Source organism: Phocoena phocoena, chromosome 1 (genome assembly GCF_963924675.1).
Source record: "Phocoena phocoena chromosome 1, mPhoPho1.1, whole genome shotgun sequence".
In the NCBI taxonomy this organism is placed as follows: domain Eukaryota; kingdom Metazoa; phylum Chordata; class Mammalia; order Artiodactyla; family Phocoenidae; genus Phocoena; species Phocoena phocoena.
Window position 1 is genome coordinate 19,489,289 of NC_089219.1, and position 27,566 is coordinate 19,516,854.

Consider the following 27,566-nt stretch of genomic DNA (forward strand, 5'->3'; position numbering starts at 1 on the left):
TCAGAGGGAATCTGTATCCCGTCCCCTTGTCCCAGGACTTTGAGGGTGGCTGAGGCTTGAGGAGATTGAGAGAGAGGAAAGTTAGGTCAGGTTCCCTGTGCCAAGCCCCAGAGCTCCTGCCAGCACCACCACCAGCAGCAGCACCACCAATATCACCAGCAGCACCACCATCAGACCATCATCAGCACCACCGCCGTCAGCACCGTCGTCAGTATTAGTAACAGCGCTGCTATCAGCATCACCACCAGCACGGGATCTGCCTTAGAGGCCGGGCCGGTCACCTTGTTTCCACCATCACCCTGCCTCTGTTGATGGCAGTTGGGATGCCCAGCTCAGGCCTCATCTAGAGCCATGCGGGGCCAGCCCAAGGGTGGGATGAAAACAAGGGTGGGGCCATTCTGAATTGAAGATACCCATTGCAAAATGAGCTCAACTGACCTGACCCTCATATAAGACCCCCTTAGAGACAGGCTGTACAGGCAAGCTCTTATCCAATCAAGATTGGAAATATATCCATGTTGTTCCTTTCATCTTTCCACAAATATGTTTTCATTATTATTGTAGCTGACACCTATCCAGAACTGACTGGGCACTGCTCTGAGTACTTTAGATGTATGAATTACTTCAACCCTTTCAGCAACCCTATGAGGTGGGTAGTATTATTATCCCTATCTTATAGCTGGGGAAACAAAGGCACTGAAGAAGTCCAAGGTCAGACACCTAGTAAATGGCAAGGCCAAGATTTGAATCCAAGCATCCTCACACACCAGAGTTCATGCTCTTAGCCACTACACTACTGTATCAGATCAGAGAAGTACAGAGCAGGCCAAAGAAAACCCCGGATGTGCAACCCCTGCAAATGACTGTGATCTCTTTGAAGGCATGGGCCATATTGTTTTCATTGCTGTGTTCTCAGGGCCTGACACTAGGCCAGGCATACAGAAGGAGCTCAGTAAATGTTGGCTAAGTGAGTCAATTGACAGTACTTGCCTCCCAAGCCTTCCCCAGCTTCTGCTTCTTCCTCCTCTGAACCACGCTTGAGGGCTGTCCCTGAAGCTGTAGTTCTTTTTCCAGCAAACAGAGGGCAGCATGTACAATAAGGCAAGACCCTCTTCCAGGTGTCAGGAAGAAGGAATTAGGAGGAAAAGGAAGAAATACTTTGTGGCCGGCAGGAACACACTTACTGATTAAAAACAAGTTGAGACAAACCCTGGGTCCCACAACATGATAGGATGCCACGGCTGGTGTTCTTAATTTGACAGCTGAGGAAACTGAGGTCCAGAGAGGGAGAGCTTCTTGCCCAAGATCACACAGCATGTGAGCAGCAGACCTTGAAATCCAGGTCTCCTGGATCTTTCTCCACTAGAATGATAGAAATAACTGACAGGTTCGGGTATGGACCAGGCCTCCCCTTGTCTGTCAGGAGAATAGCAGATGTTAAAAGTTACCAACCAGGGGCAGCTCTTTGTGCACATAGCCAGGCCGCCCCCTGGTGGCTGTAACTGTCATGTACCCAGAAGCACAGTCACGATTTTGTCAATCCATCAGCCAATAGGATGCATCTCCACCTTACTGGCCCTCCGCCTGGCCTCAGGCTGTTGGGAAGACAAGAGACCAAGAGGATCAGGGTCTAGTCCCTTCAGGGACTTACAGTCCAACAAATGAGGCAGGATGGCCCATGGAACAGAGCAGAGAGCATGTGTGCCTGAGTCCCAGGGATCACAGCCATGGCCACCTGTGCGCCCAGCACCGTGGATGCCCCATCCCTTAGAGGCCCACGTCATCCCATAGGGTAGCTACTCATAGTCTCCCATTGACTGTTAGGAAACTGAGGCTCAGAGACAGGACACAATTGTGTATGAAGCCACACAGCCAGGAATAGAGGAGCTGGGAAGTGAAGCCTAAACTGGCAGTTTCCAAGTCTAGGGCTTATTCAACTTCCCCCACGTGATAACCGCGGCAGCTCTGAGCAAGTGCGGTCAGCTTGGACTGGAGTGGTCTTGGAAGACTCCTGTGAGGAGGCGAGGTCCGCCATCCCAAAGGCCAGACCCAGTTCCTTATGGCTACATCACCCATCGATAATGATGAAAATCACCATGACAGAAAATATCGTCAATTAAGTATTTAGTGCTGGGTGCTGTGGTTTAAGTGCTTTCCATGAGCCAGTTATTCATTCATTCATTACTTAAATATTGATCAAACATCTTCCATGCTTCTATGTTTAAGGTACCAGGATCACAACAGTGAACAAAGCATAGAGAAATTCCTGCCCTTGTGAAACTTGTATTCCAGACAAGGGAGAAAGATATATTATAAATCATTACAATATATATATAATTAAAATATATAGTGTGGCAAGTGGTGATAACTTCTGGAGAAAAATTAAGTAGGGAATAAGGATAGAGAGCATTTTGGGAGGGAGGTGGAATCCCCCAAGATGACATTCGAGCAGAAAGCTGAAGGAGAGGAGGAAGTGAGCCACGGGGGTGTCTGAGGGAAGGGTGTCCAGGCAGAGGGAACAGAGTGCCAAGGCTCTGAGGCAACTGTCTCGTTGATTCATCTCAATCAACCTTGAGTTATAAACCACCACTGTTCCCGTTTCATGGTTAGGGAACACTTTCCAAGTCTGGTAGAGAAGAGGCAGGACGGAGCAACTGAGGCCAGGAAGGTCATGCCCAACATTGCATAGTGAGTCAGTGCCAGAGCTGGGATCCAAACCCTGTCTTCTGCCTCCCATACCAAGGCTCTTTAGAGTGTCTCTAGTGTCTAAAGGGATACATCACATCCAGCACCCCCAGAGATCACAGCCCCCAAAGAACAAGGGCAGGATGCAGGCTCTGGAGGGGCTAATCAACCAAGGGTAGGAGCTGGATCCCAGCCTGATGGATGCAGAGCTGGAGTTGGTGGCCATGATCAGCCATAGTGGGACTCAGGGTCAGACAGGCCCCGCCTCCCTGCCACCCTTTCCATTGTTTCTCCATCCCAAGGAGAGGCTCTCCTACTTGAATGCGGTTGTACCTCACACCCACTTGGCAGGGAGGGTAGCTGAGGAATATCAGTGACTAATCTTAGCCTGACCAGCCACTGCCCAGAAACCCGAGGTCAGTCTGTGGTTGGGATCAGAGTTCAGCCTGGGTCTGAGGTTTGTGGTTGGATCAGGGGTCAGTCTATAGCTGGGGTCAGTCTGTGGCTGAGATCAAAAGTCAGTCTGTGGCCAGGTCAAGAGTCAGTATACGGTTTGGCTCAGGGGTCAGACTGTGACAGGGACAGCGTCAGTCTGTGTTCAAATCAGGACTCCATTCATCACCAAGGTCAAAGACCAGATGGGCCAAGGTCAGGGTTCGGTCATGGCCAGAGCTGGGAGTGTAGGTCTGTGGAAGAAAGACTGCCAAATGAGCTGCACTGGGCCAAAGTCTGACCTCAGAGCCAGGCAGGGACAGATCATCAGGTGCTCTAACCACTGAACCCCAGCCCTGCCGAGTAGAGTGCTGGACAGGGGACAAATCAGTCCCCGCCATCCCCCATGTCAGCCTTAGCAAGTCTGGGCAGTCTAGCCCAAAGCCTCCCCCTTTTCCAACAACTTGAGGCACTTGACTGATCTTATACACACACACACACACACACACACACACACACACACACACACACACACACACACACACAGACACACACCATCCAACAGATGAAGAAATGAAGCCCAGAGAGAGCCGGGATCTGTCCAAAGTCATTCTGAGGCTGAGGGTACAAAAAGGACCAGAACCTGACACTGCTGACATCCCTGGGCTTTCCTCATCTGAGCCTGAGATAGGGTCACCACCTGCTCAGTCACTGCTTGGGGAGGGAGATTTGAGTCACAGCACAGGCCCTGTGGAGAGGCATCTGGGCAGAAAAGGGGAAAGCAAAAGCCACATCTAGGAATCAGGTGCTCTTGGGTTCTCTTCTTTTTTTTTAAAACATCTTTATTGGAGTATAATTGCTTTACAGTGGTGTGTTAGTTTCTTCTTTATAACAAAGTGAATCAGTTATACATATACATATGTTCCCATATCTCTTCCCTCTTGCATCTCCCTCCCTCCCACCCTCCCTATCCCACCCCTCTAGGTGGTTACAAACACCTAGCTGATCTCCCTGTGCTATGCGGCTACTTCCCACTAGCTATCTATTTTACATTTGGTAGTGTATATATGTCCAGGCCACTGTCTCACTTTGTCACAGCTTACCCTTCCCCCACCCTATATCCTCAAGTCCATGCTCTAGTAGGTCTGTGTCTTTATTCCCATCTTACCCCTAGATCCTTCATGACCTTTTTTTTTCCTTAGATTCCATATACATGTGTTAGCATACAGTATTTGTTTTACTCTTTCTGACTTACTTCACTCTGTATGACAGACTCTAGGTCCATCCACCTCACTACAAATAACTCAATTTCGTTTCTTTTTATGGCTGAGTAATATTCCATTGTATATATGTGCCCCAGCTTCTTTATCCATTCATCTGTTGATGGACACTTAGGTTGCTTCCATGTCCTGGCTATTGTTAATAGAGCTGCATTGACATTTTGGTACATGACTCTTTTTGAATTATGGTTTTCTCAGGGTATATGCCCAGTAGTGGGATTGCTGGGTCATATGGTAGTTCTATTTGTAGTTTTTTAAGGAACCTCCATACTGTTCTCCATAGTGACTGTATCAATTTACATTCCCACCAACAGTGCAAGAGGGTTCCCTTTTCTCCACACCCTCTCCAGCATTTATTGTTTCTAGATTTTTTAATGATGGCCATTCTGACCGGTGTGAGATGATATCTCATTGTAGTTTTGATTTGTATTTCTCTAATGATTAATAATGTTGAGCATTCTTTCATGTGTTTGTTGGCAATCTGTATATCTTCTTTGGAGAAATATCTATTTAGATCTTCTGCCCATTTTTGGATTGGGTTGTTTGTTTTTTTGTTATTGAGCTGCATGAGCTGCTTGTAAATTTTGGAGATTAATCCTTTGTCAGTTGCTTCATTTGCAAATATTTTCTCCCATTCTGAGGGTTGTCTTTTCGTCTTGTTTATGGTTTCCCTTGCTGTGCAGAAGCTTTTAAGTTTCATTAGATCCCATTTTTTAATTTTTGTTTTTATTTCCATTTCTCTAGGAGGTGGGTCAAAAAGGATCTTGCTGTGATTTATGTCATAGAGTGTTCTGCCTCTGTTTTCCTCTAAGAGTTTGATAGTGTCTGTCCTTACATTTAGGTCTTTAATCCATTTTGAGTTTATTTTTGTGTATGGTGTTAGGGATTGTTCTAATTTCATACTATTACATGTACCTGTCCAGTTTTCCCAGCACCACTTATTGAAGAGGCTGTCTTTTCTCCATTTTGTATTCTTGCCTCCTTTATCAAAGATAAGCTGACCATGTGTGCGTGGGTTTATCTCTGGGTTTTCTATCCTGTTCCATTGATCTATATTTCTGTTTTTGTGCCAGTACCACACTGTCTTGATTACTGTAGCTTTGTAGTATAGTCTGAAGTCAGGGAGCCTGAGGCCTCCAGCTCCGTTTTTCGTTCTCAAGATTGCTTTGGCTATTCGGGGTCTTTTGTGTTTCCATACAAATTGTGAAATTTTTTGTTCTAGTTCTGTGAAAAATGCCATTGCTAGCTTGACAGGGATTGCATTGAATCTGTAGATTGCTTTGGGTAGTATAGTCATTTTCACAATGTTGATTCTTCCAATCTAAGAACATGGTATATCTCTCCATCTATTTGTATCATCTTTAATTTCTTTCATCAGTATCTTATACTTTTCTGCATACAGGTCTTTTGTCTCCTTAGGTAAGTTTATTCCTAGATATTTTATTCTTTTTGTTGCAATGGTAAATGGGAGTGTTTTCTTAATTTCATTTTCAGATTTTTCATCACTAGTGTATAAGAATGCCAGAGATTTCTGTGCATTAATTTTGTATCCTGCTACTTTACCAAATTCATTGATTGATTGCTCTAGTAGTTTTCTGGTAGCGTCTTTAGGATTCTCTATGTGTAGTATCATGTCATCTGCAAACAGTGACAGCTTTACTTCTTCTTTTTCAATTTGTATCCTTTTATTTCTTTTTCTTCTCTGACTGCTGTGGCTAAAACTTCCAAAACTATGTTGAATAAGAGTGGTGAGAGTGGGCAACCTTGTCTTGTTCCTGATCTTAGTGGGAATGGTTTCAGTTTTTCACCATTGAGGATGATGTTGGCTGTGGGTTTGTCATATATGGCCTTTATTATGTTGAGGAAAGTTCCCTCTATGCCTACTTTCTGCAGGGTTTTTATCATAAATGGGTGTTGAATTTTGTCAAAAGCTTTCTCTGCATCTATTGAGATGATCACATGGTTTTTCTTCTTCAATTTGTTAATATGGTGTATCACGTTGATTGATTTGCATATATTGAAGAATCCTTGCATTCCTGGAATAAACCCCACTTGATCATGCTGTATGATCCTTTTAATGTGCTGTTGGATTCTGTTTGCTAGTATTTTGTTGAGAATTTTTGCATCTATGTTCATCAGTGATATTGGCCTGTAGTTTTCTTCCTTTGTGACATCTTTGTCTGGTTTTGGTATCAGGGTGATGGTGACCTCATAGAAAGATTTTGGGAGTGTTCCTCTGCTGTATTTTGGAAGGGTTTGAGAAGGACAGGTGTTAGCTCTTCAGGTTCTCTTCTTATAGATTGACTTAGTCTGTGACTTCAGAGAGATCTGTTTATTTGCTTGTTCATTGATTGGCTTATTCAACAAATAAAAACTGCAGAGAACTTCCCTGGACCTCCATTTCCTCATCTGTAAAATGGGCAGAATGCCCTTTCCAGGACTGTTGTGGGAATCACATGAGAAAACAGGTGGGCAACACATAGTTACGGAGCACACAGTGTAGAAGTTGTGGCAGGTACCATCAGTGCCTCATCCGTTTACCCACTCTCTGTGCACGCCAACCTGATAGTCTGGAAGTCCCCACCTGACACCTTTCCCCGGGTCACAAGTGTGGGGCAAGCCAGAGCGCCTGGCAGTTAGCACTCCCCTGGAAGTTGTTCTCAATCGATGATTGGCAAAGCCATCTCCTGCCTCCTGGTGGGGTGAATCTAAGGCTTGTCATGCACTGTCCCCACACTCCCCAGCAGGCTGGGTCCCGTCACCCACACCAGTTAACTTTCTGGATGATGCCTTCCTTGGTGACAATCCCTCGCTCTCACTTCCTGACTCCCCTGCAAAAGCTCCCTGGGTCATGGCTCACGGGAACCACCTGCACCTCACGTCCTAGTTTTAGAGCCCGCTTTGGATCAGCCCAGCGTAAGGCGCGAGTACATCACGTACACGGAGAGGTCAGTCTCACTGCCCCATTCTACAGAAACCAAGGCTCGGAAAGTTTAAGCAAATAAATGGCAGATCTGGGATTCCTCCTCAGGACTGTCCATCTCCAGAGCCAACACTCAATTCCAGTGTTACGCAGGGACCTCCCTAACAGTGGTAGGAGGAGCACGGACTCAGTATAGATGGAGGTAAGTGCTGGTGACAGTGTTGTCATACCGGTAATCGTCCCTCAGCAAGCTGAGAACGCTTCACTGGGGGCATGAGACTTGAGCTGGATGTTGAAGGATGCATAGGAGTTTTCTAGGGGGTGATAAAAGAGAATGCACTCCAGGCGGAAGGAAGAGGATGCACAAAGGCTCAGAGGCACGGAGGAGGATGTCCCGTTTAGAGAATGCCGAAAAGCAACAGGGCTGTGTGCAATGTGATGCATTCAGGGGAGTGGTAGGAACCTTTGCTGCAGGGTGGGGACCTGCACGACAGGTGGTGAACTGGGTGCCACTGTGCTCAGAAGGCACCGGAGGACCAGCAGAGGCTTGAATCAGGAGGGTGATCTGGTCAGATGGGTGGCTCTGGTGGCAATATGAAGGGGCTAGCGCTCAATGCATAGTATATGCTCAACACAGGTGTGTTCTTAACTATTAATCTTTCATTTTACGATTTGAGCTTTTGTATGTTGTTTTGAAAACCTTTACCCAATGTCATGAATAAACATTTTCTTCTAAAAATTTCAAATTTTGTTCTTTCATATTTAGGGCTTTAAATCATTTGAAATTTATGTTTCTGTTTGGCATGGGGTAGGGATCTCACTTTACCTTTTCTATCTGAATAGCTAGTTGACCTAACACCATTTCCTTATTAAATAGCTTGCTCCATAAAGGCTGATTTCTGCCATATGCTAAGTCCCATTTGTAAGTGGATGTATTTATAGGCTCCTCTTCCATTGTTTAATCCTCCTTCTTTAATTACTATAGCTTTATAATAAGTCATGGTATCTTAAAAAACAAGTCCTTCTTTATTCTTCAAAATTGTGTTGGTGCATTAGTTTCCTATTACTGATGTAACAAATTACCACAAATGTAATGTCTTAAACAGCACAAATTTCTTCTCTTACAGTCCTGGAGGTCAGAAGTCTGAAATCAGTCTCACTGGGCTAAAGGCACGGTGTCAACAGGACTGCATTCCGTTTTGGAGGCTCTGAGGGAGAATCCGATTCTTGCATTTTTCAGGTTCTAATGACCACCTGTATTCCTTGGCTTGTGGCCCCTTTCTCCATCTTCAAAGTGCATCACTCCAATTTCTGCTTCTGTCATCACATCACCTTTTCCTCTAATTTGACTCCTCCTGTGTCCCTCTTGTAAGGATAATCTGGAATAATCTCCCCACCTCGAGATCCCTAATCATATCTGCAGAGTCTCAGGTATGGGTGAGACCCTGGACAGGATCCCTCCTGGGGCAAAATTCTCTCCATCTGTAAAACTAGAAAAGAAATCCTCTGCTTCCAAAATACAAAGGTGGTACAGGCATAAGATTCAGGTTATAGACGTTCCCATTCAAAACGGGAGAAAATGGAAGGGAATAAAGAATCACCAGTCTCTAGCAATTTTGAAATCCAATGAGGCAAACTCCACTACGTGTCGGGGCCTGGGAAAAACCTTCTATGGTTTGCAGTTCTGCCCTCCACATGCGAAACAACAAGAAGACAAACATAAAAACTTCAAACCTGACTTCATACCACATATAAAAATAACCTCAAAATGAATTATAGACCTAAAGAAGTATTGCTAAGTAAAAAGCAGGTGCAAAAGAGTACATAGTGTGATTCAACATATATGAGATTCCAGAAAGGACAAAGTTAGAGTGACAGAAAGCAGATCAATGATTGCCAGTGGGGGGGTGGGGGAGGGGAGGAGGGATTTGATTCATAGCAAAGGGTGGGAGGTAACTTTGTGGGGTGATGGAAATATTCCATATCTTGTTTGTGATGATGGTTCACAACTGTAGAGAGAGAGAAAGAAAGAAAGGAAGGAAGGAAGAAAGGGAGAAAGAAAGAAAGAAAGAAGGAAAGAGGGAGGGAGGGAGGAAGAAAAAGAAAGAGAAGAAAGAAAGAGGGGAGAGGGAGAAGGGAAGAGAGAAGAGAGGAGGGAGCAGAGGTAGGGAAGTGGAGGGAAGGATGGGGAAATGAAGGAGGGAAGAGTTAGATCTAATAGGCCTAGGGTGGGGTGTGACCGCCATCAGTCAGAGGGGCCAGCAGAGCCCCCTGGACAGGTCTACTGGAGTTTTGGCCCCTAAACTGCTGGGGAAGTCATATCCTGCCCTCACCTTTCTAGAACAGAAAAGTGATCAGGACACCTGGATTTGTATCCCGGACGTTTCATCAAGCAGTCGAGTGCCCTTAGCAAAGCTCTTCCCTCCTGCTTTGTCTCGGTTTCCTCGAGGGCAGGGATTTTAGTCTGTGCTCAACTCCAGCAGTTCCTGGCACGTAGCACACGCTCCATACACGTAAGCGTTTGTGTTCTTCTCATTTTGTTTCTAAGCAAATGGAGGGTAGGGCGTATAGCCCAGCTCACTCAGCAGAGGGGCAGAAGCACAGCCCAGCCCCACACAATTTGGCCCCAAAGCCCAGCTGTTCAACCATCACAGGGACTGCCCGGCGTGGGGTCCCTGGGGGCTCAGCTCAGGTCACCACCTTCAGAGAGGCAGGCCTTCGGTCGGCACTAATCCACATTGGTCTCGGGTGGCTTCTGGTGGCTTCTCTTTTTTTTTTTTTTTTTTTTTTTGCGGTACACGGGCCTCTCACCGCTGTGGCCTCTCCCGTTGCGGAGCACAGGCTCTGGACGCACGGGCTCAGCGGCCATGGCTCACGGGCCCAGCCGCTCCGCAGCATGTGGGATCCTCCAGGACCGGAAGCACGAACCCATGTCCCCTGCATCGGCAGGCGGACTCTCAACCACTGCGCCATTCTGGTGGCTTCTGATTCTCTCTGGTCAAGAAGCTGCCTCTGCTCGCCACACACAGGCCTCTAGTGGGCCCTCATTTCCCCGTCACAGTAGGCATGAATAGCTCAGGCTCTGGAGACTGGCAGCCTGGGTTCAAATCCTGGCTCTGCTGTTGCTTCTCTGTGTGTCCTTGGGCAGGGACCTCAATCCATGCCTCAGTTTCTTCACCTGTAAAGAAGGGAGGATGGTATTACCTAGTCCAAGAATTGTGGGGATTCAATAAGGGAACCCGGGTAAAATGCGGAGAGCAGTGTGTGGGCCTGATGAGTGTCGGCCATTGTCACTGTTAACCACCAGCACAGGGCCCCTGGCCCGTTGCTTCCTCTTGTCCTTCCAAAGCCCCAGGCCCCTGCGCACCCGACAGCAGGGCTCAGCGGAGACTGACTGCTTTCCCAGAGGGCCGGCCCAGCCCCTCCCACCCCATCTCAGAGCCCTGCCCACCCAGGGGGCTCAGGCACTGTCCCCAATCAATATGCCCAGCTGATTGTGGCTTTGGGGTCTCGACCACAGGTCCAGCCGGGACTGGGAGCCGGTGGAGGTGACAGTGGGGGGAGAGTGTGAGCCGGGTTCCCAGGTACCCCAGGGCCACTGCTGTGGGTCCAGAGCAGGCTTTGCTCTGCGGACACCAGCCCTCGCCCCCAGGGGTGAGGGTAGAGACGGGTCAGGGATGGGGGCAGGCAGAGGGCAGGGGTCCCATGACCAGTCTCAGCTGTACCAATGCCTTGCTGGGTGATCTTTGCCAGGCCACTTCTCTCTGTGCCTCCTTTCCTTTTGTAAATTGGAGGGAATGGGAGTGGCGGCAAGCCCAGGCCCCTCTGCCTCAAGCGCTATTAGAGAAAAGGACCGGGGTTCTGTCTGGTGCTGAGAGCTGGGCCCTGTGACCGTGCTTTACATGTGCTGTCTCATGACAGCCCACTTTGCAGATGACGAGGGTGAGGCTAAGATGTTCCTAAGAGCTTTCTCTTCGGGGAGGTCAGTTTCACCATGGAGCTCATTTCAGAAGGCTTGGGAAAGTGATCAGCCTGACCTGCAGGCTCCCTGGAGGAGGCCAGTTCCCAGTTTTAGGAAGAAATTATTTTCTCCTTAGGCCAACCTCAGCAAAGACTTCGCCCTGCCCAAGCCCCTTTCTTTACCTGGAAGTCAATGTGGGGTTACTCTTTTTCTACTTCCTGTTTTTCACAACGGACACCAGAGGGGCAATCCAGGATGCTTTCTGGAGAATGCTGGCTCCCGCTCTCAGCCCACGTCTGCTGCACGGCCACAGCTCGGCTCCGATCTGCCCACCCACCTCCCACGGCATCAGGGGGGTGTTTATAGAAAACCTTGCCCAGTTTGGGTATCCCTCAGCGCAGCCGCATCTTGGCAAAGGCTTGACCCCAGCACGTTCTTTGGGGAAGGGGCTGTAGCGCCCGCTGACTCCAGGGCTGGAGCAGGAGCTTCGACTTCACAGCCTTGGCCCCTGAGCAAGGCTGGCCCTCATCCCGACCCCCATCCAGCTACTTCCTGCAGTCCCACTACTGCACACACCACCGAACCTCGTCCAGGGTGAGGCCGGGGGGCCCAGACCCAAACCCACAGCAGCGCAGCTTCCTGGGAAGGCAGTATTTCCAGAGCACCGGCTCTTTAGAGGACACTTTCAAAGTCCCCATCCAGTCCCCGCTCAGCTTGAAACACTGTCACCCCAGCCTAGCCCTCTGTGTGGTCATCTGAGACACTGAACCCATAATACTAACATGGTTAGGGAGTTGGGGTGGGAGAGGCTGCAACCCTCAGTAAATCTCACTGCTGCACTAAGCACTTCAAATGCATCATCTCATTTTAATCCCAAACAAGCCTATGAGAGAGGTGCTGCTATTAACCCCATTTTACAGATGATGGAAACTGAGGCTCAGAAAGGTTAAGTAACTTACCCAACATCATCCAGCTAGAAAGTGGAGGGGCCAGGATTAGAACCCACTTACTACAAGACATTGGCCCCTCCAGACAGAGCCAAGCGCCCCCCGCCCCCTGCTGCCCCCCTCTGATTTCTCCCTGGACGCATCTCATCCTACCCCTGGAGACCTGTCCTGAGCAGCAGTGGCAGCACCGAGCTGCGTACACGGCCAGAGTGTATGTGTGTGTGGGGGGAGTGCTGTCACCCCTCCACCCAGCCCTGCAAGACCTTCCTTCCTGCCCTTGCCCACTCCTAGAGGAGCCCTATCTGGGTCCCCTCTTCACCCTCACATCCCCAGCTTCCACCCTGCCATCCAGAGCTGGGCTGTCCATCCCAAGGTGCCCTCGGGATTCTGTTTGCTTCCAATTCCCAGGCCACCAGCAGATCTATTACTCATCTCATTCCTATGATTCATTTATTCAGTGGGTTTAGGGGCAGTCAGAAAGCCCTAGGGGCTTGGGAGTGAATGGATTGGCCGAGGGCCAGGCCCAACCTCTCTGTGCACATTGATGCCTCATCAGGTCTCTGGAAAGGTCAGCACTGTGGAGGCCTTGGGCTGCACGTGGCTGCTGTGGTCAGTCCTGGGGCAGGACAGTGTCCAAGGCCACATCTACCTGCCCTGGCATCAGCCCCTGGTCACCAGAAGAGGCTGGGAGAGGGGGAGGAGGAACTGGGGGTAGGTAAGCCCCTTGGGGGTCCCCTAGTTACCCAGAAACTCCAGGGATAGGCAGGACCAGCCCTCTGGAGAAACCCCCACCTACACATAGTCTCCCACACCCCTCCTTTCCTGGCCCCTGAGACATGGAGGCAGCAGGAAGGATGGCAGAAGGACCCAAGATGTGAAGTTCAAATATGAACAGTCAGCCACAAGCACCCCTCCTCCCATGACCATGACCATCACCGAGGCCCATGGGCACCCACACCCCTCCTTGCTGCCCTTGCTGTTTTCATTTGCCACTCACCACCCACTCTCAAGGTCCCTATGTTGTGAAGGCACCCCAAGCCTTGGGCGGTAAGAGTAACAGCCCCCTTCATATCCTCCCTACAAGTCCTTTTGCTCCTCCTTGGAAGTTATCCCTATGAACAGCTCGGCATCTACTCTACGGACCCTTTTTTGTGCATTTATAAAATCTATGTAGATATTATTTAGCTCTTCACATACCATACATAGTTTTCTCTGACTTGCCTTTTTTTTTTTTTTTTTTTTTGCGGTGCGCGGGCCTCTCACCGTTGCGGTCTCTCCCGCTGCGGAGCACAGGCTCCGGACGCGCAGGCTCAGCGGCCGTGGCTCACGGGCCCAGCCGCTCCGCGGCATGTGAGATCTTCCCGGACCGGGGCACGAACCCGTGTCCCCCGCATCGGCAGGCAGACTCTCAACCACTGCGTCACCAGGGAAGCCCTGACTTTCCTTTTTTGAAGTTGCGTGGATATCTTTCCATATTTGTGTCTACAGATCTGTCACCATCATGATTAGCCGCTGCAGATTTTATGCTGAAAACAAGACAAAACAGAAAAGCAGAAGCATCCATATGCCACAGCTTTTTTCTTAAGTACATGAATTCAGAGGTAAAAGCCCCCAAATATGCTGTGCCTTTGGCATCCTCTCCCTAAGATTATGGAGTCTCTGCTGTATAGGAGGTGTCTGCCCTGTCGGACATACACAAGCACTTCCTTACACGTCAGAACCACGCTGCTCCGGTTGCCCTCTGATTAGCTTTTCTATTTAGCAGTGTGTCTTGCAGGTTTCTCCAGATTCATATGTTTTGATGTTACTTGATCCTGTTCAACTGCTGAATATTACTCCATTGTATGGACATACCATGTCATACCCGCTATTCCCACTCTGATGGGCACTTCAGTTAGTTCCAAGCCTTTGCTATTGCTGAAATGAAAACCTTCCATATATGTTGTCTCTGTGTCCTCCTTTTGAGGTCTGAAGTCTGAGCAGCCGGGGATGATTTGGCGGCGGGGGATGGTCAGTTCGTAAGGTGGCATTTCCCATAGCACACACACCCACAACCCCGCCTCCTCACCCGGAGGGGACTCAGCAAGCCTCCGGGGTCTACAGATAAACAAGGAGAGCTCCTTGGTCCGCATTTCACAAGCATGTTACAGAGCTGCATCGCCCACAGTGACAACAGCCCTGATTTGGGGGCGGCAGAAGCAGCTTCTGTGTCCCTCCCCTGGCATCCCCTTGCCCAGCTGCCCCTCACCATCCTTCCTCCAGCAATGTGGTCACCTGGAGTGGGAGGGGGGACCACAGCCCTTCTGGATAGCCCTGGCGAGGCCTTAGAGGCCAACCTGACAAGGGGGCTGCTCCCAGGCACGGTCTCTGGGGTCCGGGTAGCTGTTCAGCTGCTTTTCTGTCCAATTGCGTCAAACTGCTGCAAAGCTAAAACGCTCTAAAACCGAAGCAGGAAAATCGGGTCCACTATTGATCCTCATTGCTGTGTGACCTCTGTGACCCCTGTTAGCCACAACCCAGCCAATAGCAACGGACCTAAAAACAAAGAGTGTCTGTAATAGCGGGAGAGAAGGAGATGAAGACCGGGCCGAGGTGGGGGACAAGGGGACCTTTCCTTTGCCCCCAGAAACTTTGCAGGAAAAAGATTGGCAGGAAAAAAGCAGTGGGAGGAGGGCAGCCGTGGGAACCTCTGGGACCTCCGTTTCCAAGGGTCTTGGGGAAACGACCTCAGGCCATTTTTGTGCCATATCTGCAGTTCCAGCAACCAGCCTACTATGTGCAGGGCCTGGGGTGTTCTTTAAAGTGTATAATGTCCTGTGCATGTTAAACTCATGTTCCAGAAACGGAATCCGGGGTAGTCAGGGCCAGGGCCTTGGAGAGTAAACAGACTGGCAGCAACCAAGCTGGCTCGGAGAAATATGGGTTCCTGAGTCACCCTGGAGACTCTGATTTGGCATGTCTGGGGCAGGGCATTTCTGGGGTGGGGCCTGAGCACATGTATTGTAAAAAAGTTTCCAAGCTCAAGACCCTTACTTTCCAACACAGCTGTGTGCTCTGGAGTCTTGGGAGCGGCAGAGGGACCCAGGGTTCCCTCAGGGGTGAGGGGCCTGAGTGGGTGGAACTCCAGGCTCCTTAGCTCTTCAACAGGGGTGCCGTCTTTCTCGTCTTTTCTTGTGCATTCCCCTGGGTGGATGACATCTTCAATGGACCGTAAGATACACCATGGTTTTATGTCCCTCGAAGAAAAGCATTGCCAGTTAAACGAAGACAAACTGTGGATTATAAAATGCATCTCAACTTCCGAGATGTGAATTCCAGAATCCACAAAATAGTGGTATGGTGGTCACACCCTTCAGTGACATTTTACAACTCTTAGGGAAGTGTTCTTACCTCTTCCAGGTGACCCTTAAGGCCCCGGGTACTCTGGCCCCACTCACATCTCCAGCCAACTCCCCCGCAAATTCTCCCCTTCTCTGTGCTCCTGTCCCTCAGGTGATCCACCTTCTTTCAGGCCCTTGTATCCTCCTTGTTCCCTCCTACCAGAGGGCCTTTGCACAGGCTATACACTCTTCCTTTTCCTTCTTTTTTTCTTTTTTTCTTTTTTTTTTTTTTGCGGTACGCGGGCCTCTCACTGCTGTGGCCTCTCCCATTGCAGAGCACAGGCTCTGGACGCGCAGGCTCAGCAGCCATGGCTCACGGGCCCAGCCGCTCCGCGGCATGTGGGATCCTCCCGGACCGGGGCACGAACCCGTGTCCCCTGCATCGGCAGGTGGGTCTCAACCACTGCGCCACCAGGGAAGCCCTCCTTTTCCTTCTTAACCTGCTCATTCTGAAAACAAAGCTCAATGGCCACTTCCTTAGGAAGACCCTCCCTGACCATCTTTGTTAACTCACAGCCTCCCCCCACCACACACCACCACCATCGTACAGTCTCGTGGCCTCTCCACAGTGCTGGTCGCAGCTGTAATCTCACCTTGTTGTGTGTGATTGGGTGGTGAATGCGGGACTACCCTGTCCGACTGTGAATCCCATGCAAGTAGGGACTGCCCTGGCTCGACTTGCTACTGAATCCCTTGCATCTAGCACTCTGCCTGGCACATGGTAGGTTCACAGCAATCTACACGGGCTGGTACCTGTCCCCTCCTACGTGGGGCTCCAGGTTTCAGTGCCTTGAAGGGGCAAAGTCTTAGGGGCAGCCTGGGAGAGAGGCCTCACTGTCGCGTGCTGGCCTCATCGATGTGGCCGTGGGGATGGGAAGCTGTTGCAGATGCCTGAGTGACGGTTGCCCCAGCTCCTCCACCCCGGCTGCCTCGCTGGGTCTCAGCCCAGCAACCTGTGCTCAGCTGCCCTGTGGAGCTCAGTTCTGCTTTCCTGCCCCTCCTCACCCCCACCTCCACCTGCCGTTCACTCAGGAAACCAAACCAGAGACAGACAAAGGAGAGGGGCAAGGACCACCTGCCCGTCTGTCCACCAAGCTAGCTGGACAAGGAGGAATCTAGGACATGACCAAGGAGAGACTAATCTGGAAAAATGCTTTATCAAGAGCCTGGGATTTGGAGTCAGGCTCTCTGGATTTGAATCGCTGCCCCACAGGGGGCAAATTCTTTCAACTTCTCTGAGCCTCAGTTTCTTTATCTGTCAAATGGGGATTATAGGAGCAGCTTTCCAAGGTGGTTTTGAGGGCTGCATAGGGCAGCGGACTTGACTGAGTGCCCCCTCAGTAAGCACCCGTGGCAGGGAAGTGCTCAGCACATGGTCTCACACTGTGGCGGTGCTGTTGGTACCCTGTCTGGGAGCCAAGGTCAAGCCCCCAGGGCCTGCTCTGTTCTCATCGACCCGGCTGCCCTCATTGATCTGGCCAGGGCCCCCTTGGGAGCCCTTTCTATGTGGACCCGCCGCCCTCTGCCCTTGGGTGGCTGCCCTTTGCCAAGTTCACGGTCTGGAGCAGCCGGCCAGCTGGACCTCCTGCTAATGAGCCCCTCGCCCTGCCCAGACCAGCTTCCCCCACTCTGCGTCCATCCCTGACCTTCCCGGGAAGTTCCCTCCTCCACTCCTGCCTCTACCGTAACTGCTGCTGCCTGCCCTGTGCGCTCCTGTCTCTGGCTAGACCTCATCTGCAGACCCTGAAACCCAGCCTCTCCCCCTCTGACAGGTGTGTTTCAGGGCCAGGGCTGTGGACTGGACAGGTGGTCTGGGTTCAAATCTTGGCCACTTCCTAGCTGTTATGGACCTAATGTTTGTGTCCCCCGCTCCCCAAAGTTCATATGTTGAAGCCCTAACCCCTAATACGGCTGTATTTGGAGAGGGGACAGCTAAGGAAGTAATGAAGGTTAATTGAGGTCATAAGGTCTCACTGTCCTATAGGATTAGTGTCCTTATGAGGAAAGACACCAGAGAGCTCGTTCTCTCCTCCCTCTCTTTCTCTTTCTTTCTCTCTGTTTCCCTTTCTCTCTCCCCACCCCCTCCCCATATACCCACAAAGAAGAGGCCGCGTGAACACACACAGGATGGCAGAGGCCTGCAAGCCAAGACAAGAGGCCTTAGAATGAAACCCACCTCGCCAGCCCCATGATCTTGGACTTCCCAGCCTCCAGGGCTGTGAGAAATAAATCTGTTAGAGCAGCCGGAGCAGACTAAGACACTCGCTTTGTGACCTTGGGTAGGTTTCTCAGCCTCCCTGTGCCTCCGTTTCCTCAAAGGTGGAGTGGAGATGGGCTGCTGACTCCACAGGGCAGCCGTGCGGACCGGACGCATTGACTGTAAGGTGTGTGACAGCGCTCGGCCTGGACGGGGATGACACGAGTGCGTGCTCCCATGCGTCCCCCGGACACACTCTCTGCTCCTCCTGGGACCCCAAGCCTCCCCTCCTTCCTAGCCCATCACTGGGGCCCCTAACTGGCCTCCTGCCCTGTCCATCTCTCCACAGAACAGCTTGAGGTCCCCACCTACTATTTGCATCAGAGCCTGAGCCCTCGGCCTGAAGAACCTGGGATTTCTCTCTTCCTAGATGGGTACCTCCTGTCCCTCCCTCACACGCACATGTGTGCCCCTGCACACACACACACGCGCACACACACACACATTCTAAGCATGCCCGGGCTGGTCTGTGCCTCAGTTTGCTCCCGTCCCAGGAAACCAAGTGCAGGAGGGCAAGGTGCACAGCAGGTGCTGAAGAGCAGAAGCGCCTCAGACTCCACCACGAGAAACGCGCCCCAGGCCTTTCCGCTCCACACACGGCTGTCCTCCACAGGGTCTCTGTCCTTGGTGAAAGCATCTGGCTTTGGCTCCGGGCACCTTGAATCCTAGCGACGCTGACAAGTGCTGATGGCTATTTGACTCTACTGTATGCATCCCTTGACGTACACTGCCGTGTCCAATCCTGCCAACATCCTTCTGAGGGTGGTACTGGGACGATCCCCAGGGGATGAAGGAGGAAAGGTTGTAGGCTCAGCGAGGTGAGGTGACTGGTGGAAAGTGGCAGAGCTGGGATAGGTGTGCAAGGGAGGCTGACTCCAGAGCCCACGCTCCACCACCTTATCCCACCCTGCAGCCGCTTTCCCAGGCCAGAGCATGGGCGAGGTTTCTGCCTGGCGTACTGCCTAGGATATTCCAAGAGCCAAGCTTTGCCCATGAGCCAGATGAGGAACTGGGCCCCCAGGGTAGGTGACAACACTGATCCCATGGACTGAGCACTTTGCAGTGTCAGCATAGGCCGGGGGGGACGCCCTGCCACCCCCTCCTCTGGGCGAGCCCTGGCCCACCCCTAGGCTCTCTGCAGAAGCATCATCTCCCAGCTGCTTTCCAATGTCCCTTTCTCGGCTTTCGCCCACACGTGGCATGAAAAACTGTCTTGGGAACTCCTTTAGTGCACACGGGCAGGGATGCTGAGGACACCAGCCGCCCATCACTGAGCGCCCCTCCCCCAGACTGCCCCTGAGGAGCCGGTGGGTTTCCTCCTTTCTGACACCAATGCTGATGTAACTGACCACATCTTCGTTTTTGCCTTGGCTTCTGGGAAGCTCAAAGTCAAAGTTGGAGCTCAACCTGAGCAACTACCTTGCCCTTCTCTGTGAGTTTGACTGTCTATTTCTGTTCCTATGTTCTTATTTCCCAACTCTCTGTTTCTACATTTTCCTCTTTCCCTCCCTCCACCCTCCCACCCTCCCTCCTACCCTTCTCCCTCCCTCAATCCTCCCCTCCCTCCTTTCCCTCTGTCCCTCCCTCCTCCCTACCTCCCTCTCTTCTTTCCTTCTTCCCTTCCTTCCTCATTGTGCGCTAGGTCCCTGCCCTTGGAACCCACTCTGGACCAGGGAGGATAAACACATGAAATGAAGAATCCCAAACATAATTATATAATTATAATAAGATTAGCAGGATCAGGTGGCAGGACCACCTGCCAGGGGCTTCACAGCATCAGGGTTTGGGGAAGGCTTTCCCAGAGGCACAGCCCTGGAGCTGAGGTCTGAGGGGTATGTAGAAATGTGTGGGTAAGGCACAGGAAGCAGAGGGTGGCAGCCAGCCCTGTGCTGAGAAGATGCTTTTTGAGCTGGAGGACCGAGGAGCTCGGGCCCGGGGCCCAGAGCACAGAGATCCAGGGCAGAGTGGCTGCAGAGAGGGAGGTCAGAGATGTGGGTAGGGCCAACCTCGCAGGGCCTGGAAGGCTGTGGTGTATCCAGAGAGCAGAGGCTAAAATGATATCCTTACATGACGTGTAACAAGGTGTGTGCTCTAGTGGTGAGTATAAAGCCTGTGTTGAGACGCGGAATCCAGACTGGCAGAACCGTGCCGGTGCGAATGTGTCTCCTAGATCGCCTTCTTCCTGGGAAAAGCAGAAACCTTGCCTCCTTTGGGGGATAATGAAGACAGTTTGTCTGGGTTTGGTGAAGGCATGGGAGGAAATCAGAGGCTGAGAAGGGGTGGGGGAGGGGTGGGGGAGGCATCACTGAAAGGAGAAAGCAGTCTGGAAGATTCGAGTGTTGGTTCGGCTTGTGGCCTTGAGAAAGTCCCGTCGCCCTTCTGAGCCTCGGTTTCCCTCTGTGGATGGTGGAAGGGGCTCCACAAGGGCCCCGCCAGTCAAAGCTTTATGCCTTGACAGTGAACGGCGAAGCTGGTCAGACAGAGCCCCCTGACAAAAGGCCTCCTCGCCAAGTCCAAGATCAAGGTCCCTAGAGTGCTTCCACCCCAGCCGTAGCCCAGCCCCTGAGCCACCGTCCACAGAAGTGGGGAATGGCGACAGAGAGTCTTGGTAAGCCATTAGGGCCTGGGCTCCATCACAGATTTAATGACGTTGTGTTGCCTTAAAAGCCAGCACGGCAATCCTGCCCTCATGCTCCCTGGAGAAAATCCCTGCACCACTGGGGGCAGGAGACCTCTCAGCCTGCCCCAGTCCCCAGGCCAGGTCTCTCCAGATGTGGCTTAAGGATCTCTTCTGGGTCAAACACCTCCAGAGTCAGCATCGCTTCTTGGGAGGGAGGCTGTCCAGGCATTTGACCTCAAGGTTGGATCAAGGGGGTGAAGCGGAGGTAGGAAGCGATGGGAGGCAGAAGTCTGCGTTCTGGAACTGGCTCTGGCTGTAATTTGCTGTGTGCCTTTGGGTAGGTCACTTCCCACTTCTAAGCCTCAGTTTTCCCATCTGTAAAATGAGCATGTTAGCTTGGCCCTGTGATAAGCAGAGGCCAGGGTGGGATTAGATATACAAGAGATTCACTGTGGGAAACAGCTGGGAAGCCTAACATGGAGAGGGAGCAGTGGGCAGGAAGGGCCCCCAGAGCAGGACACAGGCCTGACATGTCCACTGTGCTCAGGTATCATGTAGGGGGACCGGGGGAGCTGGCCTGAGTGCCAACATGGCGGTGGGTCCAGAGAGGTGGCAGCTGGGTCCTCAGCCGCTGTGCTCCGTGTGGTAGGCCCTCCTGAAGGAGAGCTGGGGGATACATCTCCACGGTCCCCGCAGCAGGGACCCAGTCCCCACCCGGCTGTGCTGTGGGACTCTGGCTGAGCTGCCGTGTAAACTGGGAAGTGCCGTCTCCACGTGACCGTGTGCTGGTTATGTCTCAGGAGCCAGTGTAGACCCAGCCCAGGGGAGAATCTGACAGTGAGAGTTTGGGGCAGGGCTGGGGTGAGAGGACGGCCCCATCACCAGCCTGGGACAACTCCAGGGCCAGGCCAGCCTCACACTGCCCATCAGGCCACACCGTGAAGGCTGAGGGCAAGTGGAGGTGGGACCGAGGCAGGCCTGGAAGGTCAGTGTGAGGAGCTGGATGAGGCCTCACTCTGTGGACAGGAGGGAGCCGTGGACAGGACAGGCCGGCAGAGCAACTGGTGGCGCTGGGCCTCAGGAAGGTTAACTTGGCTTCAGTTGACCTGCGGATCTGGGCCAGGAAAGCCAGAGGCCCAGGGCTGTCAGGGCTTCGGTGGCCAGGCCTGGGGCCCGCACTTCCCACCCCCAGGGCCCCGCTGACCACAGGGATTTTCCACCTTGGGCTGAGCCTCTCTGGCCCTTCCCTGGAGACGCCTCTTACTTCTCTATTCACGGCCGGCAGGAGAGCGGCTCCCAGGCTGGGCTGTGGGACTCGCCATAGGGGCCACACTCCCCATGCCAAACCCCAAGCCTGGTTCCCCTTCTGGAAGTCACGGCAGAAAGAAGGTCCAACTTCCTGAGTGTTCGCCCTCCTCCTGGGCCTTTGTTCCCCAAACACCCTATGAGCCCTCTTGGGCCCCACTGAGCCCAGCACCCCAGGAAGCTCCTTGGTCCTTCTTCCTCATCACGACAACCCTTTAAGGTGCCCTCGCTGTGGGCCAGGGACCAGGTTGAAGGCTTTCCTGAATTAGCTCCTTGAATTTCTATGCAACCCTGTGAATAGTATACTTTCCTTTCTATTTTGCAGATGAAGAAACTGAGGCCAGAGAAGTTCACCCCCTTGTCCACAACTGGTCAGTGGGGGAACTAGAATTCAAATCCAGGTCTCTTCAGTCCAAAAGGTTACCAGTAAAGAAAAATAACTATCCCTCAAATCTTTCCCCTCTTGACAGTTCTCAAGTACATTTTATTTCAAACCTAGACCAAGCTGGAGAAGTATATTTTCCCCATTTTGCTGGTGAGAAAACTGAGGCCGGAGAAAAGCAGTAGCCCAAACTCACACACGTGGTCAGGGTTGGACAGGAGGGGCCTGGCCCACTGCCCCTTGCCTCCACAGGCCAGAAACAGAAGATGGGGCACCGTGACCCCAACTCCTCGGCTGCAGCAGCCCGAAGGGTGCTCAGAGCAGGACAAAAAGCAGAGATTTTTCCTTGTGACACTTTTGCCTTGCCCTCTGGGTAGGGACAGACCTGAGTCAGCCAGTCTGTCAAGGCAGAGATGTCCCTTATAAGAGTCCGGGAGCCAACACCTGGGGAGAGGCCCTCAGGACACCTTTTGAAGGTTCTTTAATATCTTTTCTTTTAAGAAATGTGTTTCCTGTTTAATTACAAAAATAACACATGCTCGTTGTAACAGTTTCCTACTCTTGGCCAAGCTGGTTCTCCATCCCACGTCCCATCCTTCCTCTGAGAAGCAACCTAGCTGCACGCATCGGTTTGATCTGGAATCCTCCAGCCCTTTCAATACTTCGTGAGATGAGTGGAATTTGGTTTTTTCTCTATTATAAAAATGGGCTCAGGCACACAGTGGCAAATCACTTTCTTCAGTTACTATATAATTTCCATACGAAGCATGCAGTTACAGCATACCGTCTGACCTCATTCTGTTCAGCTGCCGGAGGTCTTGTTGGATTATTCTGGAGTGGCGGCTGCTCCATCGATGGGCAGTGACATGACCCCTTCTGGTTGTGCTGCTCTTACAAGCAAAGCTTCTGTGAATTTTCCAATACGTCTCATCACCGTCAGGATAATGCTCCCAAAGGTAGAGGCAGAATGTCACGGCGGTTACGAGCGCGGACACGGGAGCTGGCTCTGTCACTTAGCAGCTGGGTAACCTTGGACAGGGTAGTCTCTCTGAGGCTCAGTTTCCTCATCTGGGAAATGGGGATAAGAACAGTACACCTACCTCAGAGTCCTTGTCAGAATTCAGTGAGTTCATACACATAAAGCACTTAAAACTGCCTGGCACAGCGAAAGTGCCACTGGCTCTTCTTATTACTTCTGGGAGTGGGATGGCTGGGTCTCAGGGTTTGTGCATTTTTCAGTTTGACCAGGTTTTGCCAAAGAGGACTCTGCCCCCGGGGGCCTCTTGCTCTCACAGCCGCAAGGATACTGGTTCCCCCAGACACCAGTAACCCCCACGCAGGGCAGGCCCTGCCCTCTGGAAGGTTAATCATTAGAATTGCAACCCCCTTCACTGGGCCCCATGCTGCAGTTTAAGTTCCCCCATTCTCTGGGCAGAGCTGCAGGCTCCCGTGTACTTCTAGGTCCTGCATTTAACCTTTAACCAAGACCCACAGACCCCCGTCTTCCATCTTCTAGGACCATTTTCCCACTAACAAGCCCTCCATTTAAAAAGGCTCTCTTGCCGTGATGTAAAGGAAAAAACCCCTGGCCCAGAGGTCAGGGGAGACTGACCTGGGTGACGAACTCTGCCCTCCCCGCTGAGAGATGAGGGCAGGGCCGATAGCCCCTCCAGCCTGGTTTCAGGGCCAGGACCAGGGTGGGCCAAGCCAGGGCCACAGGGACGCTGACTCTCCACTTTCTGTAAGTGTCAGGTTGATGCCAAACAGTGAGGGCCTCCTCAAACTTTCCATCTGGGGCACCTTGCCAACCTCACCCTAGTCCTGGCCCTGCTCAGTTTTCTTATCTGAAAAATGGGAGTCCTAACTGCAGCCTAGAACCTCAGGGGCTGACTCAGAGTAGCCAATGAGAGAGAGTTGAGAGTACAAAGGGCTTTGCAAACTCTCAAGTGCTGGGTTTAGGATTATCGAGCAAGGTGGGTGTGAAGTGGGAGAGTGTGATTCTGGCTGCGGTAACTCGGAAACCCCGGTTCAGGAAAACTATCCCCGGAGGTAGGTGCGTGATTCAGAGAGGATGCCCCGGGGATGTGTGCGTGGGATACAGGATGTGTGCTCCTGATTGAGGGCAAAAGAGATTCACCTGGAACCTCACTCCTTAAGACTTTGGGGAGCACCCTAACCCCTTTATCTCTGGGAGAGCAGCATCTCTTTGGGCATAAAGACCCTGCAGCCACCATAGCCCCTGGGGCTTTGTGTGAGGTTTGAGGCCAAAGGCAGGGAAGTCAGAGACGGTGCCGGGGCTCCGCCCCCAGCTCCAGACCACAGCAGGGGCGGCGAGAGAGGGGCAAGCAGAGGTCCGGGCAGCGGGAGGAGGCCACATCTCCTTTCTTAGGCAGGAATCTTGCTCGCTCTTCTCCTTCTCCGGCCCAACTTTACTTTTACTGACCCTTCAAAACAACCCTAGGAAGTCATATTATCATTAGCTCCATTTTTAAAGACGAGGAAACAGGTTCAGAGCGGGGAAGTATCTTGCCCAAGGTCCTGGCTCAAGAACCTACCAGAATCTGGGCAGGTCGAAGACTTGTATTTGATCTTCCAAGGAGACAGCTTAGGGCATCCCAGCCTCCCCCTCCCCCCCACCCCGGAAGCAACCTGAGCTGAGGGAAGTAGACCCGGCCTCTCCGGAGCACTGGGTGAGTGGGTGCTGGGCAGGCCAGGCTGCAGGACCCCCCTCACCCACCCTACACCTGCCCCTCCCTCGAGCCTCCCCCCGCCCGCTCCCCCTTGATGGCGATGGTCACAGCTGGGCCTGGCAGGATTAGCAGCATTTTCACTAACCACTCCGAGGCCTGGGGTGGGGGTGGGGGTGGGGGCAGATGGGCTCCCCCGGGGCCCAACCCTCTTTGCTACACAGACTCCACCCTCCCCACCATGGAAGCTACAGTCTTCCCTGCCCTTCCACCCTGAGCCCTCAGTCCATCCCTGAGGCCCTGCTGGGGTAGCCGGGCTTCCACCTCCAAGCTGCCCTAAAGGTCCTGGCCTTGGGACTGGGGGTCAGCCCCAATATCACAATGATATCATCAGTAATAACAAAAGCCACCTCCTATCGAGGGAAGGTTTTCAGGCTGATGGCTCCTGGGCATATTATGTGTGGGGGAAATTGTTTGCCCTCACGGCACTTCCAGAGATATTAACCGGACCCATTTGACGGCTGAGTAAACTGAGGTTCTTTGTTTAGTTTCCTCCAGAAGCAGACCTCGAGACAAGAGCTTACCGTGAGTAGTGTATTCAGGAGGTGACACCAGGGAACACTGGTAAGGAAGAGGGGAGATGAGGCAGGGGAGGGCAGAAAGCCCTGAAGGGTGAGTCATCCAGCAAACTACCGCTGCAGCAACTGGAGGTGATCCCCTTGGGGAACTTGGGAGATGGTGCGAAACATGCCTCAGAATTATCCCAACCGAAGGGTGAAGGAGCTGGGATATTTGTCCTCCGATGCCCTGTGTTTCATTGCCTGAGGGGGGCTTCACGGGCATTCTTGCTCCAGGACTCACAGCCTGGCCCGTGAGCACCTATCTTGCTCCACAGCCAGGGAAGGCCCTCAGGAAGAGTCGTGGAGTTTGCAGTAAGCAGCCCTGAGTGTGAAGAAATGAGTGCCAAGGGGCCACAGCCAGGCATCTGCAATGTCTTCTTTACAGAGGCTCAGAGAGGGTAACCACTTGCTGAAGGTCACACAGCTTGTCAGTGGCAGAGCCAGGATTTGAACACAGGTCTGTCTGATCCAGAATTTTAATCCCCAGCGTAGGAGTGGGACCAGGACTAGGGGCTGAGTGTCTGATGGAGGGTCTGCAGCTCAGTGCAACCTTCTGCCACACCAAGGAAGCCTTGCCCCTTGCCCAGGAAGATGGGGGGAGAGGCAGCAGCAGGCTCCTATGTCCTCCGAAATCCTTCCTTGCCCCCATCCTTGCCGCTGGGATGTTGGGAAGCTCAGATAGGTTCATTCTGCCCTGGGACGAAGCAGATAGACGATAATGCCCAGGCCACGAGGGTGAAGGAGTGAATGAATGACTGCAATAAGTCAACGACAGAGTCTCAAAGCTCAAGTCCTCTTACAGGACCCAGGCTTTCACCTCTTCCTAATATCCCAGCCACCAAGTCCCGAGAAAGCCCCAAAGTCACCACCTGCAGCCCACGGGCAGCAAACGTGTCATTTTGCTTTGCATGTCACCGTGCTGTTAAATTTTTTGAGTTTTGTCAACATTTCACAATTGTAGAACTTCACATAAAAGCTCAAAGTTTTAGCTTCGCTTGAGAAAGCAGAAGTTCTGACAAAATGAGGTGCACCTTCCTGCACAGTACGGGCTGAGTGTTGGTTGCCTCTTGGGACCAGGCATGGGCTCTCCAGGTTGTCACAGTCTCCAGCACTCCCTCTGCTTCCCTGACACTGAAGCCAATGTCAGCTTCCCGCTTTGCAGCTTGAGCTGTGGTTTTAATGCCACATACATGACCCTTGGAAGCCTGGAAGTTTCAGAGGAAAATACCTTCAACTGCAACCCTGGAGAGCTGGGTTTTGACTTGCTGTGTGACCTCAAGCAAATCCCTCACCCTCTCTGTGCCTCAGTTGCTTCCTATATGAACTGAGGGGCAGACAGATGATCTAAGAGCCCTTCTTGCCCACAGTGTCCCAGGCTTGATAAAGAGGTCTGGGGAGCCAAGCAGGCCTTCCTTGGCTCAGAGCACTGGGTGAGATGTAGGACACAGCTGCGAAGAGCTCACTCGCTCCTGACACTCCAAAGCTGCTTCCAGGTGCTCAGGCCGTGGACTCCGCTGAACATTCCCCCAGCAGGGGAGGAACCCCTCAGATCCACGGCTCTCCGTGCCCGGGCTTCCACAAGCATGTCCAGCAGGCCGGCGGCAGGTAGAGGAGTTGGACGTGGTCTCTGCTTCCACGGGCCATTAGTGTCAGAGCAGCAGCTCCAGCAGAAGGAAAGCCACTCACCGGAGTAAAATTTAATACCCAAAGTTGGCTTGAACATGCGGGAAGCTGTGTTGGGGCTGGGGTCCCCCCAACCCAGCCTCCTTCAGATCAGCCCCTGAGAAGCCATCGGCGGTGCGGGGGGCGCAGGGGAGAGGGCAGGGCCTGGGCCAGGCGCAAGAGGTGGCTGGCTGTCCAGGGAGTCAGTAATGAGTCTAGGAAAATTCATCTCAACCCAAATTCTTCACACGCCTCCTCTGTGCCTGGCGCTGTGCTCTACGTCCAAGCAGCCACTTCCTAAATAGGAACAAACATCACCATCATCTTTGCAGTTACTGCTGCCACTGTGGTCGGTGCCTTCCCTAGCGACCTGGTAGGAGCACATCTGTGAGCCTCCCCCTCCTTCGTGGAATCACCCCCGTCTT